The 18,076-nt window shown below is 40.2% G+C and overlaps 1 protein-coding gene across 1 annotated transcript in view; it reads left to right on the top strand.

Moving 5' to 3' along the window:
- The window catches only part of LOC149287748 (uncharacterized), a 792,175-nt gene that overhangs the window by 208,665 nt on the left and 565,434 nt on the right, over positions 1–18,076 (top strand). The gene's annotated exons all lie outside the window — the stretch shown is intronic.

The raw sequence follows: 18,076 nt of genomic DNA, 5'->3' as shown, positions 1-18,076 counted from the left end.
TTGAATTAAATTGTATGCTTTCTTTAAAGGTTCTTGTAGTTCTGTTTCAAAAACTTTATAGTATTTTGACGTAAGCCCATCTATCCCAGAGGCTTTTGCGTTTTTTATTTCATCTGATGTTATTTCCGCATTTAATTTCTCCTTCTGATCCAAATTTATTCTTATTTCATTGTGTTCATGCAGTTCTGTTATCTGTTTCTCAACAGGTACACTCCCTTCCTGTTCCTCAAATAATTTTTTAAAGTATGAAACAAAGGCATTCTTAATTTTCTCCTGTTCCGTTATAATTATGTTATTTTGATTAATTTGCGTTATCATCTTTTTCTCTCTCTCGTTCTTTAATCTATTAGCCATCCACCTACTTATTTTATTTGTGTTTTCAAATTGATTTTGTTTTAATTTTTTTAAATTAACGGCAATCTCCTCTGTTATTTTTCTTTCCAATTGTCCTTTCAAAATCTTTATTTCATGTACTAATTTTTTATTTTTCTTTACTTGTTGTAGCTCTTGTTCTTTCATTTTAAGCTCATTTCTAATTTTTTCCTCCTTTTGTCTTTCTTTCCTTTTAATTTCCATCATTCTTTGTATAAATAATCCTCTTACAAACGCCTTGCTTGTATCCCACACTACTTTCATTTCATTCTCCTTTCCACTATTTGTCTCAAAGAAAAACTTCAACTCTTTTTAACCCTATTTACAAAATCTTCATCCTCCAGAATATCCTCATTTAATCCCCAACCTTTATTTCTATTCCATTTCTCATTTCATTCCAGTTCTATCATATTATGGTCAGAAAAAGTCCTTGGCAATATTTCCATTTTTTTACCTTAGTTGCCACTGTTTTTGTAAGCAACACTAAGTCTAGTCTTGATAGGGACTTGTGCGCATCCGAATAAAAAGTAAGCCCTTCTTTATCCCCATTGCAATGTGTCCAAACATCTATCAAATTAAATTCCTCCTTCATATTAAAGAAACTTTTAGGCAGCTTTCCTTGGAATTGTTGGTTTGTTTTTTTCTGGGATTTTCTGTCCCTCAAAGGGTTTATCACGCCATTAAAGTCCCCAGTTATAATTAAGTTGTCGTTTTCAAATTCCCTTATATTCTCTGTCAAATTTTTATAAAACATTTCTTTCCTTTCTAGTGGGGCATAAACATTACATATCACATATTTCACATTATCCAGTAGCATTTCTACACAAAGCAATCTACCATCTTTATCTTTTTTCACAAGTTTTGCTTCATATCTTGATTTACAAAAATAGCAATGCCCCTTTTCCTTTTATTTACTGTTTCACAAAATAAAGTTCCCAGTTTCCTATTACGTAAATATTTTATGTCCCCAGCTTTCATTTTAGTTTCCTGTAAACATAGTAAATCAAAATTATGTTTCTCCAAGTAATGCATTACATGCCTTCTTTTCCTTTCCTGACTTATTCCCTTTACATTCCATGAAATTAACTTAAATCCCATTTTTCCTTTGCTTTTCAGCCCGGGTCCTTATATTCCAATTAGCCTTCTACACTAATTTTTATGTCCCTGCTGTGGCGCCCTCTTCTGCTTTCTTGTTTTCTTGATGGTCTGTATTCAGCCCCTTTGTCTCCTGATTACCTTTTTCTCCTTGAGCCTTCCTTTGTGTCCTTTCCTCTCTTTGCCTATTAGCACTTTCTCTTTCCCTCTTATCCCTTTCTTTATTTCTCTCTTCTCGCTTTATTTCTCTCTTCTCGGAGAGAAGACAGTAACTTCAATGGCAAGTGGGGCTGGCGAGTGTAGAGAGGTGTTTAGCAATGTAAATCAACACAGGGTCTGTCTGCAACTGGACTGACGCTGAACAACAGTATATTTATACTGAAATTGTTGCTTGTGGGCAGAAACCGTGCATTCAAAAAGGGTTGAATTGCTTTAGAAAGTTTTTTGTGTGGGGAAAGAATTGTCTGAAACTGAATTAAATGGTGGAAATACTTCAGCAAAAACGGATTATCACACCGGCTCTCAGGTCCTTCTTGGCTCTGAATTCTGGTCCCATTCAAAGCCAATGTATAGCACAGTCTGAAGGCGACACTCCCAGAGCTCAATAATAACACAGCAAGAACAGAAGCAAATCTCCAGATATAGGTATTGGCAATGCACTAACCACTTTCCACACTTAAAAATAACTCACAGACACAGTTGATTTCCTCCAAGTCCTTGGAGGTTCTTTAGCTTGAGTTGCAATAGAAAACAAATATGTACCAGATCTCCTCTCTGACTTCCATCAACTTCATAATCTCTTGTACACACAACTCCAACCCACACCAATCCGCATGTGAGCTGTATCTTGTATTGGTTGTGAGTCATCTCCTGGTGCCACACAGCATGAAGCATCCTCTGCAGTTAGCTTGCATCATGCCATGTGCTCTGACTCAACACTCTCTGGCAGTCTCACAGGAAATGATGCCACTTTTCAATCAAAGTATTTTTACATATATTTATTGGAATATTTTTCAACTGTCTGACTATCTGCTTCCACTGTTTTCCTTATGGAAGTTCACCTACAATCTCTTCTTTGCTAGCTCCTAGGAGTAAGGATACAATCATTATATGAATTTGGGGCATCCAGAACAGGGTTATGCTCGGGTCACTCACACCAACTATGGCGCGTTACAGACTTCCTGAAAGCGGCGGTTTGCCAGCACTGCCGGTTGCTGCGTCCGGGAACCGGAGTGGCCAAACCGTGCGATTCCCAGACGCAGCAAAAAAGAACCTCGGAAATGGTGCCTCTTTCAGCACCCTAGAAGTGGTGCCGCGAGGCACTAGTCGCACACTCACGGCATCACTTCCGCCACACAACATCCAGACGCTACGCATCCACGACGTCAAAATGGTGGTGCCCGGGTTCAGGGGTGTCTACAATAGATGCCCCTTTCTAACCCTAGTACGCGCCGAGCACGTACTATTGGTGCGTGTGTAACACGCCCAAATTAATTTAATCTCACATAGGGAGGGGTCAACGTGGGGCTAAATTTTGGGGTAAAACCTTCCTCTCTTAATGCTGAGATTCAGTCTTGTCTCTCATTGTCCTTGTTTACAGAAGAACTTGTCAGTCATGAGAGAGTCCACACAAGAAAGAAGTCACATAAATGCCAGCACTGTGGGAAACATTTTGCTTACAAGTCAGTCCTTGTCAAGCATCTCAGAGTCCACACAGGAGAGAAGCCATACAAATGTCAGCATTGTGGGAACTGTTTTTCTCAGCAGTCCCACCTACTGACACACCAGATAATCCACTCAGGAGAGAAGCCATACAAATGCCAGCATTGTGGGAACTGTTTTTCTCAGCAGTCTCACCTACTGACACACCAGAGAATCCACTCAGGAGAGAAGCCATACAAATGCCAGCATTGTGGGAACTGTTTTTCTCAGCGGTCCCACCTACTGAAACACCAGAGAATCCACTCAGGAGAGAAGCCATACAAATGCCAGCATTGTGGGAACTGTTTTTCTCAGCAGTCAACCCTACTGACACACCAGAGAATCCACTCAGGAGAGAAGCCATACAAATGCCAGCATTGTGGAAACTGTTTTTCTCACCAGTCAACCCTACTGAAACACCAGAGAATCCACTCAGGAGAGAAGCCATACAAATGCCAGCATTGTGGGAACTGTTTTTCTCAGCAGTCCCACCTACTGACACACCAGAGAATCCACTCAGGAGAGAAGCCATACAAATGCCAGCATTGTGGGAACTGTTTTTCTCAGCAGTCAACCCTACTGACACACCAGAGAATCCACTCAGGAGAGAAGCCATACAAATGCCAGCATTGTGGGAACTGTTTTTCTCAGCGGTCCCACCTACTGACACACCAGAGAATCCACTCAGGAGAGAAGCCATACAAATGCCAGCATTGTGGGAACTGTTTTTCTCACCAGTCAACCCTACTGAAACACCAGAGAATCCACTCAGGAGAGAAGCCATACAAATGCCAGCATTGTGGGAACTGTTTTTCTCAGCGGTCCCACCTACTGACACACCAGAGAATCCACTCAGGAGAGAAGCCATACAAATGCCAGCATTGTGGGAACTGTTTTTCTCAGCAATCAAACCTACTGACACACCAAAGAATCCACACAGGAGAGAAGCCATACAAATGCCAGCACTGTGGGAAATGTTTTTCTTTGAAGGGAGACTTAGTGAAACACCAGAGAATCCACACAGGAGAGAAGCCATACAAATGCCAGCATTGTGAGAAATGTTTTTCTTTGAAGTCATACCTAGTGAGACATCAGAGAGTCCACACAGGAGAGAAGCCATACAAATGCCAGCATTGTGGGATCTGTTTTTCTCAGCAGTCAACCCTAATGAAACACCAGAGAATCCACTCAGGAGAGAAGCCATACAAATGCCAGCATTGTGGGATCTGTTTTTCTCAGCAGTCAACCCTACTGACACACCAAAGAATCCACACAGGAGAGAAGCCATACAAATGCCAGCACTGTGGGAAATGTTTTTCTTTGAAGGGAGACTTAGTGAAACACCAGAGAATCCACTCAGGAGAGAAGCCATACAAATGCCAGCATTGTGGGAAAGGTTTTTCTCAGCACTCAACCCTACTGACACACCAAAGAATCCACACAGGAGAGAAGCCATACAAATGCCAGCAGTGTGGATAATGCTTTTCTTGGAGGTCAGGCCTTTTCAATCACCAGAGAGGCTACATAGGAGAGAAGCCACATAAATCCAAGCAGTGAACAAACATTATTATTGTAAAGAAGGAATACAAAAATATCTAACTGTCCAACGAAAAGGCCCTCATGATTTTATTTGTACAGTTTTTATGTCCATATGTCTGCTCATGTTATATTTTCATAAGTTTAGGTTTTCATTGCTACTAGTATAGATGAATGCTTTGGGTTATAAATTTGGCTGGGGATTATGGATCATGGTATAGGTTAGCTAGATGGGGGGGGGGGCTGGGATTTGTTGCAGCTATCTAGAATAGCAATGATAGCATTCACAATCTGTGGGATGTTGGCTGAAGAAAGTTGGGGACCAGTAGTAACAGAAAGGGAGCTAGCCTCTTCAAATGTCTGGGGCAGGGAGAGATTGTGCGTGTGAGAAGGATGGCAAAGTGGGGCTGGTTAATACTGGGGGGTAGATGGTGGGAATTGTAGGTGGGGGCCAGGTTTGGTAGAAGGTGGAGTTTTAGGTTTTAGGGTTTCAATATATTCTTTGGTTTGGAGTGGGCAGTTCTGGCTTAAACACTGAATTCCTGACTATGTGTTTTCAATAAAGTTCTTTGCTATTTCAACACACTGGACTCTTTAATACACAAAAGTTGTGAATTTGCACAAAACTGACCCTTTCATCTCTCCTCAGTCCTCAGCCACATTTCCAGCCGTAAGAACAGCAGAGGCAAACACACATACATCTATCTCTATCTATCTATCTGTCTGTCTGTGTGTCTGTCTATCTATCTATGTGTGTATATACAGTATACACAGAGAGACTATTTCCAAAGCAGAGCCTTCCTTTCCTGCCTTTCCTGGACCCTCTTCAAAATCTCCTCAAAAGAAGGAAGGAAGGAAGGAAGGGGAGGCTACTGAACCCCTGATGCACTCCTTCCCTTCCCCCTGGCAACCTGGAAACTAGGCTTAGAGGCCCACAAGATCTGGATTTTCCTTGACAACAACTCTGCGAAGGAGGACCAGTAGAAAAACCCTCAGCCCCAGAAAGATTAACCCCATCCCGGTTCTGGGAAAATGCTAAAAAGGCCTTGGACCCCCTTGAAGGGACGTAGGTTAAAGGATGAGAAGTAAGGAAGCAAGGAGGGAGGGAGGGAAAGTAGCAAGGTAAGAGAAGCATAAAGGGACTGCTGAAGTGGGGAAGGGAGCATCTGGGACCTGATCCAGAAATCCACTTCCCAGAACACATTATTGGAGCCTGCCATATGGGTAGATTACAACAATAAAATACATTGAGGTTACAATAAAATCCAAGAGAAATCAATCGCTATGCCCACCCCCCGATCCCAATACTAAAACTGGATTAAAAAATGATAGTATAAAAACAGGAAAACAGGAAAAAAAAATTGATTCAAATTGCAGAGGCTATAGGTGAAGTGTCCAGTGACTCTGTGAATAAGATTATACTGGATCATTTTGAATCTCTGAGTACCGAGGATGTGGACAAGCTCCTTGCAAGTGTGAGGAAGACAACTTGCCCTGTCAAGCCTTGCCCTTCATGGCTGGCCATCCAAGGAGGAGATGCACTTAGGACTCACCTGAGATATATCTTAAATGCATCTCTTAGGGAAGGCTATTTTCTATCTTGCTTAAAAGAAGCGGTGGTACGGCCGCTTCTGAAAAGCCCCTCCCTAGATCACTTGGGCATTAGCAATTACAGACCAGTCTCCCATCTTCCATTTGTAAACAAGGTGATTAAGAGGACAGTTGCTCTTCAACTCCAAGCAGTCTTGGAAGAATCAGATTATCTAGACCCATTTCAACCTGGCTTCAGGATGGGATACGGAGTCAAGATTGCTATGCTCACCTTAGATCAACTCCACTTGAGTATTGATAGGGGAAGTGCGACCCTGTTGATGCTTTTGGATCTCTCAATGGCTTTGGATACTATTGACCATGGCATCCTTCTGGAACGCCTGAGGGAATTGGGGATCGGGGGCAATGCATTGCAATGGTTCCAGTCCTATCTCTCAAGCAGATTCCAGATGGAGATGCTTGGGGACAGTTGCTATCTAAAAGGGAGCTTAAATCCGGCGTTCCTCAGGGCGCCATCCTATCCCCAATGCTATTCAACATCCACATGAAACCGCCAAGGGAGTTCATCCAGAGGCGTGGGGCGGGGTGCTATCAGTATATCCTTTTGTTGCTGCTATGGACTGCAAGTGAGAGGCAATTAAAGGTAACTTTGTAAAGCTACTTTAGAAGCCATTGGAGACTGTAAGAGAATTGGGACAGAAACATAGCCTTTAAGCTACTTTAAGCTACTCAAGCTGCTTGTGAAGCTGCTTTTTGCCTACTCTATTTCTTTTTTTCTTTTTTTTCTCTCCCTTAACTGCTTCATAATATTTTTGTTGTTATTTCATTTGTATTGGACTTTAGAGGAAGTGTGAAGAAGAGGGAGATAAGTGGAACTACAAACTGTAAGAGTAATTACAAATCAATTATAAATAATAATGGCTTCAGCTGCGAAAAAAGCTGCAGCTGCTGCAGCAGCACAGATTCAGCAGCAACAAAGAAGAGGATCAACTGAACTCAATCCACTTTTGGAGGAAATAAGGAAAATAGATGATAAAATGCTAAATATCAAGCTAATCACCAGCAAGAGATTAAGAGTTTAAGGGTGGATTTGAAACAAGACTTTAAAATGCAAATTAAAAATTTCTCTCAATCAGTTGATGATATGATGAAAGATGCAAATCAAGCTAAATCAAAAATTAAAAATTTGGAAGAGAAAACTAGAGAGATAGAAAAAACAACGGAGAAAATGACAACGCAACACAAGATGGAATTGGACCAAAAGGCTTTAGAGGATTTTAAAAAAGAGAAAATTGTCTGAAGGTTCGCAGGCTAAAGGAGTTGAAAAATGAAAATCTACATGATTATGTGTTCACAGTGCTAGCAGAATATAAGGAAATACCAAAATTGGAATATTAATGGGAAATTAACAAGGCATTCAGAGTGAATTCTGCTATGGCAAGAGAGAAAAACACTGCAAGAGACACGGTGACTTACTTGGTGAGGAAAAAAGCTAGAGATGATGTGCTTTTCCAAAGCTACCATAAAGAATGGAACATTGAAGGAAAGCAAATAAAAATTTACAAAGACATACCCAAGTGAATCTTACGGAAACGGGAAGACTACAAATATTTGACTGTACAACTAAGTAAGAAAATTTTTTTTACAAATGGGAAAAACTAGAGGGCATTTCAGTTAACTACAAACAGAAATGGTATAGACTCAAAACAATACAGAAAGCAAAAGAGTTCTGGAAAAAATTTGGTCAAGAAATTCAAAATACATTTGTAAGACGTAATCAAACAAATCAACAAAGGGAAGATATTCAAAGTATAATTCAAACTAGAAGTCCGAAAAGGAAGGAAGAAACTCTGAGAAGAGAGAATGAGTCGAGGAGTGAAGAACAAGGTGAAACTCAGGAGGAGAGTCAAAGCAGTAAAGGAGATTTAGTTGGCGAAACTAGTGAAGAAACAACCCCTAAACAAGACATATCTGAAGAAGGAAAGGAGGAGGTGGGTGAAGAGAGACGGGAGGAAATAGAAGACGGGGAAGAAGAAAACACCGAACAGTAAGGTAACTAATAAGACTTCCCCCTCTCCCCCTCCTCTTTTCATATCTCAATTTGTAGTTTATAAACTTTAAATATTGGAGAAAATGTCTCAAAAAAATATAAATATTGTTTCTTGGAATGTAAATGGAATGAATAGTCCAATGAAAAGAAAGATGATTTTTCACTACTTGAGTAAAACAAAAGCAAATCTTGTATGTCTGCAAGAGACGCATATTAAACTTAAAGATGTTAAATATCTTAAAAATAATAAATTAGGAAATGAATATTTATCTGCAACAACAAAAGCAAAAAGAGGAGTAGTCATATATGTTAATCAGAGAATCAAAAGCAGGAAGATTTTTAGTGACTCAGATGGTCACTATGTGGCTGTTGAAGTAATAAACCAGGAGGGAAAAAATTTAATACTGGGAGTATATGCACCCCAAAATAACAAAAGCAAATCCTTCAGACAGCTTCTAGAAGAAATCCAAGAAGCAGCATATGAAAACATTATTATGCTTGGAGACTTTAATGGGGTAATAGACCCCAGAATAGACAAAAGCAATATAAAGCAAACTTTAGACCTTCAAGGTAAACTTCCTAAAACCTTCTTCTTATTAATAGAAGAATTGGATCTACAAGATATATGGAGACTTAAAAGCCAAATGAAAAGGACTTTAACTTTTTCTCAAATCGTCATAACTCATATTCAAGAACTGATATGTGTTTCATGACAAAAAAGCTATGTAAAATGGTGCACAAAGCAAAAATCCACCCTAAATTCATATCAGACCAGAATCCGTTGGTGATAAATATGAAGGGTTCTAAAAGTGAATTTATTTGGAGGCTCCAAGATTATCTGTTACAGAACAACTTAATTGTAGAAGAAGCGCGAAAGACCCTTAAGTATTATTTCAAAGAAAATGATAATATAGAGACAAAAGAAACTATGATGTGGACAGCCTCAAAAGCAGTAATGAGAGGTTTCTTTATACAGAAAAAAGCAGAAATAAAAAGACAAAACGAGAAGAAAACCCAAGAAATAACTCAAGAAATTAAGAAAAAAGAACTGGAATTGCAAACAAGACAAACGGATAAAAAGCTGCAATTAGAAATAAAAAGCCTCAAACAGCAAATCTGTCAAAAGAGGATTAAAGCGCTAGAACAAAAAATTAAAACTGCAAAAGTAAGACCATTCCAACATGCAAATAAAGCTGGAAAATGGTTGGCCTTCAAACTGAAGAAGAAGAAAGAAATGTTGGTGATAAATAAACTAAAAAAGGGTAAAGACTACATCACAGACCAAAAAGAGATTAAAAAAACGATCATGGAATATTAGGGAGACCTATATAGGAGTAAAAATAACGATGTAAAAGATATAAAAGAATATTTAGACAACACCACTATTGCACCTTTTACACCCCAGTAGAGAGAATTGTTGGATCAACCTATTACATTTTAAGAAACTAAAGAAGCCACAAAATCATTAAAATCGGGGAAAGCACTGGGGCCGGATGGATTCTCTGCCCAATATTACAAAGAATTTGTAGACATCTTAGCTGAACCTCTGCAACGAATAATGAATAAGATCAAGATTGGAGAACTACCCCACACTTGGGATGAAGCGACCATCACTCTGATTCCAAAAGAGGGAGGAGACCACACAACTCCAGCCAACTTTAGACCAATCTCTCTTCTAAACGTGGACTATAAGATCTTTGCCTCTATGTTAGCCAAGCGGCTAAGGAAGTGTCTGGATGAATGGATACACGAGGACCAAAGGGCAGTTAAAAGATATTAGATATGTGGTAAACATCTTAGAACATTATGAGGTCCACAATGAGAAAAAACTTGCTCTAGTTTTCTTGGACATAGAGAAGGCTTTCGATAATGTTCAGTGGCCATTGATAAAACAGACATTGGAAAAGCTGGAAGTGGGCCCGAAATTTTTGGAATGTACTATGGCGATATATTGTAAACAACATGCAAAAATTATTGTGAATAGTGAAAGAACAGACCCCATTGAGATACAAAAGGGAACCAGACAAGGTTGCCCCCTTTCCCCCCTCTTGTTTATTATGGTTTTTGAATTGTTATTCCATAATATAAGAAAGGAGGTTAATATAAGAGGAGTTAAAGTAAAAGGTAGCGAATTTAAACTGCATGCATTTGCAGATGACCTATTAGTATCATTGAGCAACCCATTAGAAGATATATCACTTCTACAAAAGGAACTAGAGAGATTTGGGAAGACATCAGGTCTAAAAATGAATAAGGAAAAACAGTAATTGTAACAAAAAAAAACATGAAAGAGGGAGAAGAAATGGAATTGAAAAAGATTTCTGGTCTCCAAATAAATAAAAAGGTGAAGTATTTGGGTATAGAACTGTCAAAAAAAGAATACAGATTTATTCAGATTTAATTATAACAAAACTTGGACAAATATTAAAAAGGAACTGAAAAGTTGGACAAACATCAAACTATTGCTATTGGGAAGGATAGCGGCAGTTAAAATGACAATCCTCCCTAAATTATTATTTCTTTTCCAGTGTATCCCAATTTTCCAAAACAATTCGGTTTTCTCTAAATGGCAGAAAGATATAAATTCTTTTGTGTGGGAAGGGAAGAAACCACGCATAAGATTAAAATATATGCAGGACTCGGTAGACAGAGGAGGTTTTGCACTTCCAAATCTAAATCTATACTATGAGGCCAGTGGAATGATCTGGCTAAAAGATTGGCTAGAGGTGAAAAACAACCCCTTGTTAAAATTAGAAGGTTCAAACTTAAGATTTGGGTGGCATGCTTTCTTGTGTTACGATAAAGTTAAGGCAAATAAGGATTTTAGAAACCATCTTATTAGAAAAGCCATTTATAGAATCTGGATGAAATACAAGAAGCTGATTTGTAATAAAATTGCAATATGGTGTTCTCCCCATGAGGCACTCTTAAAAACTGATCCATTAAGAAATGAAAACTGGCTGAAATATACAGATCTGTTGAAACCTCTAAAGCAAGCAACATGGGAAATGAAATCGCTAGAGGAACTAATGAAAGAGGGGAAGATAAACAACTGGTTTATGTATTTTCAACTAAATGAACAGTTTTTAAAAAGACCTTAAAAACAGGGGGTAACAAATAAAAAAATCAGATTTGGAGGAAATGATCTGGGCAAAAAAAGGGGCAACAATATCAGCGTTATATAGGTGCCTTTTGAAATACTATACTGAAAGCGAATTAGTGAAAACAGATATGATTGCATGGGCACAAGATATTGGGAGACCACTGAACCTGGAGCAATGGGAAAGATCTTGGACTAAAAGAATGAAATATACCCTGTGCCAAGATATAAAAGAAAATTGTTATGAATTGTATTATAGACGGTACCTCGCACCTGTGAAATTGTGTAAAATTTATGGAAAACATGATAGCAAACGCTGGAAGTGTGGGGAAAAGAGAGGGACACTATTTCACTTTTGGTGGGGGTGTCAAAAAGCAAAAAGACTCTGGAGAACCATTCGTAAATCAATTAACAAAATATTAAATATAAACTTAGAGAATAAACCTGAAATTTATTTGTTAAATATGCTTAATGATGAATTGGAAAAGAAATATGGTTGTGTGTTATTCTATATGATACTATGTGTTGCAAGAATGATATATGCAAAAGCTTGGAAAAGTAAAATTGTTCCAAAAGTGGAAGAATGGATATTGAAATTGCAGGAAATAATAGAGTTAGATAAACTGTCAAGAAAATTGAGAAATGAAAAAATGGCTAATTTTTTGGATAAGTGGAAACAGGTACAGTGGTGCCTCGGGTTACGAAATTAATTCGTTCCGCTGTCAATTTCGTAACCCGAAAGGCTTTCGCAAGCCGAATCCCCATAGGCGCTAATGGGGAAAAGCCGCGATTTGGTGTAAAATCGCGCCGAAAAGCACCAAAAGTTTTTTCGTAACCCGAAAAAACTTTCTTAACCCGAAACAGTTTTTTTAAATTAATTTTTTTCGTATCCTGAAAATTTCGTAACGTGGGTAATTCGTATCCCGAGGTACCACTGTATTTGAATATATAGAAAACAATTTGGGAAAGCAGGCAACTAGCATATTAAAAGACTGGTAAAGAAATAAAAATGAAAGAAACGAATAGTTGTATGGTAGAAGATTCAATAAGTCATAGATGTAAAGATAACAAGATAAACGGTACAGACAAAGAAGGAGGAGTATGATTTAATTTTAACATTGGTCAACCTATTATTTTGCTTTTCAGATATTAAAGAGCCTTACAGTGGCTAGGCGAAACTCAAAAGCAAAATTGGATCCCCCTGCTCAGCAAAATGAGATTTAAATAAAAACTGACGATATCTTGATATAAAAAACCGAAACTAAGAACAGGGGAAATGCATTTGAGGACTTAACAATTTCCTAAGAATGAGATAGTAAACAGGTCGGACTGTGATAGCAGGAAGTTTTTATGTTTTATTAATGCTACATGCATATGCATTGGTATGTAATGCTTCTGATATATGTGGTTATATGTTTTATTGTGTATTTGTTTGTGTAATGTTTGTGGTTTTAAAATCAATAAAACTTATTTTAAAAAAAAAAGGGGGGGGGGGAGAATATACCTTACTGTTAGGAAGTTCCTCCTAAGTTGAGCTGGAATCTCTTTTCCTATAGCTTACTTCCATTGCTCTGGGTCCTAGTCTCTGTAGAAGCAGAAAAAAAGCTTGCTCCCTCCCCAATATGACATCCTTTCAAATATTTAAACAGGGCTATCATATCACCTCTTAACCTTCTTTTCTCCAGGCTAAACATCCCCAGCTCTCTAAGGCGTTCCTCATAGGGCATGGTTTCCAGACCCTTCACCATTTTAGTTGCCCTCCTTTGGACACGCTCCAGTTTCTCCACATCCTTTTATAATAATAATAACTTTATTACGGCCATTTGGCCAGCACAATTACAAAATTCCAATTTAAAACACAACATAGGTTCATAGGCAGATTGGAGAATATAAACAAATGACAGTCTATAAAAAGTAAGGATAAAAAGCAAGGATAGGACTGCACGATCAGGCAAACACACAACAATGAGTAGGCTGCTATCACCTCGCAAACAACTCTATCATATTATGTAATAGAGCACGACATTGATGACATATTAGTTCAAAATCACAATCATATCCCCTATCCAAGTAAGAGTTAAACTACAAAGTGCCATTAATCAGATGCAACTGATTGGGGTAACTTCATTAGACTTTAGTCCCCAACTAGATTAGTTTGATCCTTTTTGAATTGTGGGGCCCAGAACTGGACACATTATTCTAGGTGGGGCCTGAACAAAGCAGAATAGAGTGGCACTATTACTTCTCTTGTTTTAGACACTATACTTCTATTGATGCATCCTAAAATCACATTGGCCTTTTTAGTTGCCGAAAAGTACTGTTGACTCATGTTTAACTTGTGGTCTACTTGGACTCCTAGATCCCTTTCACACGTAGTTTCATTCAGCCAGCTGTCCCCCATCCTATATCTGTGCATGTAATTTTCCAACCCTAAGTGCAGTACCTTACATTTCTCCGTGTTGAAGAATATTTTAATAATAATAATACAATTTATTTATATTTTCCTGCCTCTCCCAGATGGATTTTGTTAGCTTTGGACCAGCTTTCTAGTCTATTCAGGTCATTTTGAATTTTGATCCTGTCCTCTGGGGTATTAGCTACTGCTCCTAATTTGGTGTCATCTTCTAATAGGATAACTATCCAAGTCCTTGGTAAAGATGTTGAATAGCACTGGGCCCAGGAGAGAACCCCACTGGACACCCTACTGGTCACTTCTCTCCAGGATGAAAAGGAGCCTTTGTTGAGCAACCTTTGGGTTCGTCCGGTCAACCAATTAGAAATGTATGTAACAGTTACCATGTCTAGCTTGCTTCATGTTTTTGTTTTATATACTCTTTAATTTGGTTAACTGCTATTTAGGGGCATAGCTATGAGATTCTATGATATGAAACCTTTTAATAAATGAACAGGTAACGCAATCCTATATATTCATATTATCAGACATAACTCCAGAGAATGTTAGCCTTTTGGATGCCAGAAGGTTCCTCTCATTCTTCAATGCAAGAAGCAACACCTCAGCTGCCTTCTAGAAGATAAAGCAAAAAGGCTTTGAAAAGAACTGAATTCTTGGGCAAGTCACACTCTCTCAGCCTCAGAGGATGGCCATGGGAAACCCACTCTGAAGGAACCTGCCAAGAAAACCCCTTCAGAGACTCCCATAAGGTCACCATAAGACCTGGAAACATCTGGAAGGCAGACACCAAGAACAACATTGGGAAATAGGTGCTAGCCTTGCTTTGGGAAAGTGTAATGACTGGGCTCCAGTCAATGGAGGTCTTCTTCAGGCAGAAAAGGGAGGTTTATGCAAATGCAGAATGACATCACTGCTGTGGAAGGCTCTCTTGACCAATCAGAGAGCAAGATAAAGGCTCTTCTAGAAGCTTCCGTGAGAAGGAGATATAAGGCCTGAGAGACCAAGAGACAGTTGGGGGAATTGTGTCGGTTGGAGATCAAGAGAGAGAGTTAAAGAGCGGATCTTGGAAGTTAGTCTCAGAATTGGACTCTTAGGTTTATTTATTTGTTTTAATAGCTTGTATGAATTTAATATTATATACTTACAAATATTGTACATGCAAGATTCTTAATACCTTGTGTGACTTATATTTCAGGTATATTTGATTATTTATAAATGCCCTGGCCCAGTGCTAGGGAATCCTGGGAATTGGAGTTTATTGTGGCACCAGAGCTCTCTGACAGAGAAGGCTCAATGTCTCACAAAACTACATTTCCCAGAATTCCCTAGCACTGAGCCAGGGCAGTTAAAGCAGTCTCAGATTGGATTATTGCTGCAGTTTGTTTTGGACTTAATGACCCTTGGCAAGCCACACTCTCTCAGCCTCAGAGGATGGCAATGGCAACCCCTCTCTGAAGAAACCTGCCAAAGAAACACCATGATAAGGTTGCCTTAGGGTTGCCGTAAGTTGGAAACAACTTGAAGACACACATGAAGAGCAGAAAAATGTGCTATTTCTCAGGTTGCACATGGGAATGGGAGGCAGTGTGGTGCAGTGGTTTGAGTTTTGGGTTACAACTCTGGAGGCCTGGGTCCAGTGCCCCACTCCTCCATGAAACTAGCTGGGTCCCTTGTGCAAGAAGCCACACTCTCTCAGCCTCAGAGGAAGGCAATGGCAAACCTCCTCTGAACAACTCTTGCCAAGAAAATCCCAGGAGAGGCTCCCCAGAAGTCAGCAAGACTGGGAGCCACACCACAAAAAACTACAAAGCCTCAAGAAAGAGACAGCGTGGTTCAGTCGCTGGAGCATTGGACTATGACCCTAGAGCCCAGGGTTTGAATGCCCTCATGGCCACAGAAATCCACTGAGTGACCGTAAGCAAGTCACACTCTCTCAGCCTCAGAGGGAGGCACTTGCAAAACCACTTCTGAACAAATCTTGCTAAAAAAAAGCCTGCAAACGACTTCCCTTATGGTTGCCATAAGTCAGAAACAACTTGGAGGCAGAAGATGACAACAAGAGCAGTAACACCACTAACAGGGGTTAATCACACCTCACAAGCCAGACAGAGAGAGAGAGAGAGAGAGAGAGAAAGATATTGACTATGTGTCTGGTCAGGAAAATGTGGGAGTTGTTGTCCTCAGTTCAGAGGGATTGGAGGGGCCTTACTGCAGGGCAGGACCCCTCCCCTTTCTGGCCCTGTGGATGCTGGGAGATCTAGTCCAGGGAATACACGGTAAATCCCAGTGACAAGAGGAAAGTCTACTACTGCCTTTCAGATCCACTTTGCCCCAAATCCTTTATGAGGCCAGAAACCCCTTTGTTAGGAAGCAAACCCCGAATATCTCAGGAAGTCTCTATATCTCCCAAGGCCCCCTCCCTCCAGGGCCTCCTTCCACTCTTCTCTCAGTCTCTCTCTCTCCCCTGAAGGCCTCAAACTGACAACTGCCAAGCGCTGAGACAGAAGCAGCCATTTTGTGCTCTGAAAGCCATTTTGTGTCCAAGTGGCCATTTTGTTTTTTGGTGGCCATTTTGTGTTCCTCTGTACATTTTGTGTTCCAGCAGCCATTTTGTGTTCTAGTGGCCATTTTGTGCTGCTTGTGACTGTGGGGAATATTGTTCCAGAACCTTCTGTGAGGCCTCAGTTGAACAGAGGCTTCTCTTTCTCTCCTGAGGCTCCAGAGTCAGAAGGAGGCCAGGCTCCTTGGGCCAAAAGGAAGGAAGTGTGTCTCTTTTATGTCTCTTTTCTGAGAGGGTTTTCTTATTACACAGCTCAGCTCTTTCTGGGGAACATGGGTTTTAAAAGGGGTCAGAAATGGGGAGGATAGTTTTAATACAAGCCTTATTTTTCTTCTTCACAAACATTGGGATTTGGCTCCTAAGAGGAGGCTAGTCCCCCAAAAAAGGCCAAAAGTGGCTCCTTTGGGAGTTTTAAAAGTCCCCAGTTTCCTTATTAAGAGATTTTCAGGGAAGAAGGAAGGTGGCAGACCAAATCATCTCCTGTTACCAATAATGATACATACAAACATACAAACAAACAACAAGAAAAAGAATAAGAATTATACAGACAAACAAAATGCTTATATTTTAAAAAAGCAAAACCATTTTAAACGGGATAAAAATTCGATTTGGGTGATTCTATCATTTCCCAATCGACTCAGGCTGTATCTGCACTACATAAATAATCCAGTTCAAAACCGCTTTAACTCTTCTGTTTCCATCCTATGGAATCCTGGGATTTGTAGTTTGTTGTGGCATGAGAGCTCTCTGGCAGAGAAGGCTAAGTGTCCCAAAGGTACAATTCCAGGATTCCATAGCACTGAGTGATTAAAGAGGTGTCAAAGTGCCTTATTTCTATAGTGCGGATGCAGCCTTCTTGGGAAAGGGGCTGATGATGGGGAAAAGAGGAGGAATGCAGAAGGAAAGGAGGATGGATGGACGGAAGGACGGACGGACGGACAGACAAAGAGCCACCTGCAGCTGGATTGGCCTCTCTGAATGGTCAAGACCTGAGCTGGGTTGTGGATGATGGGCACTCTTAATATTAATATCTTTCACTATTGATTGAAGTTAAGGAGGGGATCAGGTTCCTCCTTTCAATAGCTTCAGGAAAATGTTTAGATGTTGTTAAGGTTTGGAAATCCTGTTTAGGGACATTTTTTGTTCTCACAGCCATCGGGTGCCATCATGAAAACGTTTCTGTGTTGTTTAGGTTCAGAAATCCTGTTTGGGGTCCCTTCCGACTTTGGGGCCTTTTCATCCTCCATTTTGGGTTCCCTGAAGGCCTCAAACTGCCAACTGCCAAGCACTGAGACTCAGGAGGCCATTTTGGGTGCAGGCAGCCATTTTGTGCTGCTGGTGACTGTGGGAAATAATGTTCCAGAACCTTCTCTGAGGCCTCAGTTAAACAGAGGCCTCTCTTTCTCTCCTGAGGCTCCAGAGAGAGAAGGAGGCCAGGCTTCTTGGGCCAAAAGGAAGGCAGTGTGTCCCTTTGTGCCTCTGGCCCTCCATTTTGGAGTGAAGGAAGGAAGGAAGGAAGGAAGGAAGGAAGGAAGGAAGGAAAGAAGGAAGGAAGGGGTCTGTGGGCGTCTGAACAAGGGAGGCAGGGACCCAGGGCCAGTGGGGAGGCTGGGCTTTGGGGGTTGGGAGAGAGAGGTGGGGAAAGAGACCCTCCCTTTGGGCCCTAGCTGGGGAGGGTCCACCGGTCCTTGCCTCCCC

This window comes from Sceloporus occidentalis, unplaced genomic scaffold (genome assembly GCF_023333645.1).
Source record: "Sceloporus occidentalis isolate IW3139 unplaced genomic scaffold, rSceOcc1.0.p SCAF_57, whole genome shotgun sequence".
Taxonomy (NCBI): Eukaryota; Metazoa; Chordata; class Lepidosauria; order Squamata; family Phrynosomatidae; genus Sceloporus; species Sceloporus occidentalis.
The sequence above is the reverse complement of the archived record's forward strand: the minus strand, read 5'-3'. Positions and strand labels throughout refer to the sequence as shown.